This window comes from Panicum hallii, chromosome 7 (genome assembly GCF_002211085.1).
Source record: "Panicum hallii strain FIL2 chromosome 7, PHallii_v3.1, whole genome shotgun sequence".
Lineage (NCBI taxonomy): Eukaryota > Viridiplantae > Streptophyta > Magnoliopsida > Poales > Poaceae > Panicum > Panicum hallii.
In genome coordinates, this window is record NC_038048.1 from 13012903 (window position 1) to 13016936 (window position 4034).

A 4034-nucleotide genomic window follows, 5' to 3' on the forward strand; every position below is an offset into this window, starting at 1 on the left:
CAGTGGGCCCTGCTGACGTCAGCGTTGACCGGTCAACGGTCAACGGTCAAGGGTCAGGTCAGCGGCCGTCGGGCCCCACTGGTCAGCCTCGGCACGAGGCTGACAGGTGGGCCCCTCGGGTCAGGTCTGGGAAAGGAAAAAGAAAAGGGTCACGGTTTGATTCTGGGCCGAAAGTGGTGTTGGGCCGGCTCAAGGCCCATCGGCTCGGCTTAGGCTCGCAGATCAGCTCGAGATTCAGCTCGGCCTGCGGCTTAGCAGGCCGGCTCGGGCAGCGGGCTGGCTAAGCGTGAAGAACGGCTCGGCTTGATTCCTCCGTGGGCCAGCTTCTTCTCCTCCATGGGCTGGGCCTTCTTTCTTCTTCTCCTCGCGGCTGGGCCTTCTCCTCCTCGCGGGCTGGTTGCGTCTGCTCTTCCCCCCTCTCTTACTGACTGCTCGGGCCCAGACGTCAGTCTCCGCGGGATCCGGTGTGGCGGCCCGGATCTGGTGCAGCAGGTGCGAGTGCATGTGTGCGTGTGTGTGGCGCCCGATGGGCGCTCGGGGAAATGCCTCAACGGCATGGCCGCGACGCGAACGCGACGTCACGGTCCCGTCGCGGGGGTGGACGTGCACGGCGAGGTTGTGGTGTAGGCTAGGCTGAGGCAAGGCTGGGCTCGGTGCACGCACGCGCGCGAGTCCTGGTTTCCCAGGGACGCGGCATGGCCGTGCCGTGCGCGGGGCGCCGGCATCCCGGGCTCGCGGCACGACGCGGCGGCGGCGAGGCGACGGCGGTAGCAGGGAAAAGGGCGGCGCGTCGGGCTCGTGCAAGAAAAGATGGCACGGCGGCTGGAGGGGGATGGGGGTCCTACGGCCGGCTACGGATTGCTCATCAGCGGCCCGTGGCTCACGCCGGCAGCAGGGGAAAGTAGAATAGTTCAAGCTAGGTCCACTCAATTTCTCACTGAAATATGCTACAGGCTTACCATCTTGCAGCAGCACGCCACCCAACCCAATTCCACTAGCATCACATTCAAGTTCAAATGTTTTATTAAAATCTGGAAGTTGGAGCAAGGGTGCATGAGTTAAACTTATCTTTGAGCACGCTGAAAGCATCCTGTTGAGCTGCAGCCCAAGTGAAGGTTGTACCCTTCTTAGTGAGTTCATGCAATGGGGCTGCAATGGTGCTAAAGTCCTTCACAAAGCGATGATAAAATCCAGCAAGTCCTAGAAAGCTTCGCACTTGGGTGACCGTTGTGGGAACCGGCCAGCTGTGAATGGCTTCAACCTTGGCTTGATCGACTTGAATTCCCTGCGGTGTCACAATATAGCCAAGAAAAGAGACTCGATCTGTGCAAAAGGTGCACTTCTCAAGGTTACCAAACAATCACGGAGAGCATCCAAAACAGCATGCAAATGATCAAGATGGTCTTCTAGTGATTTGCTATAGATCAGAATATCATCAAAATATACCACAATAAATCTGCCAATGAAAGCGCGTAAAACTTCATTTATTAATCTCATGAAAGTGCTGGGTGCATTAGTGAGACCAAAAGGCATGACTAACCACTCATATAGATCGAATTTAGTTTTAAACGTTATTTTCCATTCATCTCCTAACTTCATGCGAATCTGGTGGTAACCACTATGCAAATCAATTTTCGAGAACACAATTGAGCCACTCAATTCATCAAGCATATCATCTAGCCTAGGGATAGGATGATGATATCTGATTGTTATGTTATTAATCGCTCGGCAATCTACACACATGCACCAAGATCCATCTTTCTTAGGAACCAAAAGGACAGGAACAGCGCAGGGGCTCAGAGACTCACGCACGTAACCTTTGTCGAGCAATTCTTGCACTTGGCGCTGAATTTCTTTAGTTTCTTCAGGGTTGGTCCTGTATGGTGCACGATTGGGCAAGGAGGCCCCAGGAATAAGGTCAATCTGGTGCTCAATCCCACGAATTGGTGGCAGCCCCGGTGGCACCTCCTTTGGAAAAACATCCGCATACTCCTGCAAAAGATTAGTGACAACAGGGGGCAAGGAAAGAGGTATGTCCTGAAGTGAAAACAAGGTTTGTTTGCAAATCAAGGCATAGCAAACAACAGTGGTAGCATCAATCTCATCCAAATCAGATTTAGTAGCAATGAAACATGCCCCTTTCAGCTTGATCTCATTTCTGTTATCATGAACAGATTTGGCACTTCTCTTTTTGTGCTTCTCAAGTTCATTTGCCACAATCTGATTTTCACTTTTAGTGTGACAGTTCATGTGTCTATAAGCTAGGCTTATAATTTGATAGTGTGAAGTGTATGCTTGTTAGTGTAAAACTTTTGTGTGTTTGTGTGAAACTTTTGAAAATTTAAAGTGCAAGTAAAATGGGTATTTTTGTAATTACAGAAAAACCTAGGGTTGTTTCTGTAAAATGTATTTGAATAGGAGGTAATTTCAAAATAAATGAAATATATTTTTCTTACTTTATGTCTTGTAAAAAATATATATCCAAAAGTTTCATTGGAAATGCGTGTGTTGAAGTGTGTAAAAATTTTGGGTAAAATAGTGAAAATAAGGGTATTTATGTAATTTTATAAAGAATAAGTCCTTTTATGCAAAATAGGTGATTTACAAAAGCAACTTTCCAAAATTACTAGAAGCCAAAGGGAAATAATGTAAGTAATCATGACTTACATAGCATCTTGCAAATAGGTCCAAGGTTATATAAAATTTACCTTAACAAGGACAAAATTTTATAAAATTCAAATTTAGTCCAAGTCTTAAAATAAAACTTCATACTTTGAGTTTTGGAGTTCAAACCCTAAAATAAAGTTGTAGAACTTGAAAAGTTGTACAACTTTCATTTTGGCCACATTTTTGTTTGAGCTCTAGAACAGTGGTTAAATTCTTCTTTACCAAGAGGTCCCTGCAATTCTCTAAAATTACAAACGAGTCCTTGGGAAATCCCCTTTCTCTTCCTCCTCTGGCGCTGCTCTATTTCTGCTCTGCAGCCCGCCGTTGTGCCGACCATCATCGCCACCTCCTGCTGCAAAAATCCACGCGTCTAGCTGTGCTGCTCCTCCATCCTCTCCGCCTCCTCCACCGTGCCCTTATCCTCTCCCCGCGCTGTGTACTTCTTCTGCCTCCCTTCCTCTTCTCCCACCGGCAGCACAGTCCCGTCCCTATCCTCTCCCTCTCTTTTTCCTCAGCACAAACAGGCAGCAACTGGCGGCAGCAGGCGCCAGAGCTGGCGCTGGGCGGAGCCACGGCGCTGGGCGCGCGCGGCTCAGCGCTGAAGAGCGGCGGCTTGGGCAGGAGGAGCGCGGCAGCAAGCGGAGGCCGGCGCAGGCGGGCGAGCGGGCCCAGGCGCTGGTGCGGTGCCGGGTCGGGGCGGAGGCACGGCCTAGGCGGGAGCGCGCACAGGAGCCGGAGGCGCGCGGCTGGAGGCGAGCTCGGGCGAGCGGCCCCGAGCGGCTGGTGGCGGCTCGGGTGCGGAGCGCTGGCTTGCGGCGCGCGGCAGCGCGGGCGCGACGCGTGCGGGGGCGAGCTGCTGGTGGCGCGGCTTGGCTGGCGGGCCAGGCGCAGGGAGCAGCGGCTCCAGGCGAGTGACGAGCGCAGGTGGACACGTAGCATAGGCGTGCGGAAGACTGAGGCCGGAGCAGCCGCGTCCCTGAGCTCCATTTTTCCCCAATCGCTTCCTCTGTTCCAATTGCAGGTGAAGGACCTAGTGCAACAATTGGAACAAGCTCAAGGGGTTTCTGCAAGTTCTAGACCCATAGAAACAGTGTTGTTTGGGGACCTCTGGGTAAGAGTTTATGTTATTTCATGTGAGCTGTGTTGCTGATTATAAATTCAATAGAAAATTGTAGGAAATTCCAAAAATTGCAAAACCAGTTTTGTTGGAAATTAGATTTTAAGCTCTACAACTTCTATTAAATGAGTTTGATATGAAACTAAATATTTTTGAATCTATGTTAAATCCAAGATAAAAGAGTGTAATATTCATAGCTCCTACATGTTAACTTTGTAGATCATGATTTTTGGTATACAATTTTTATAGA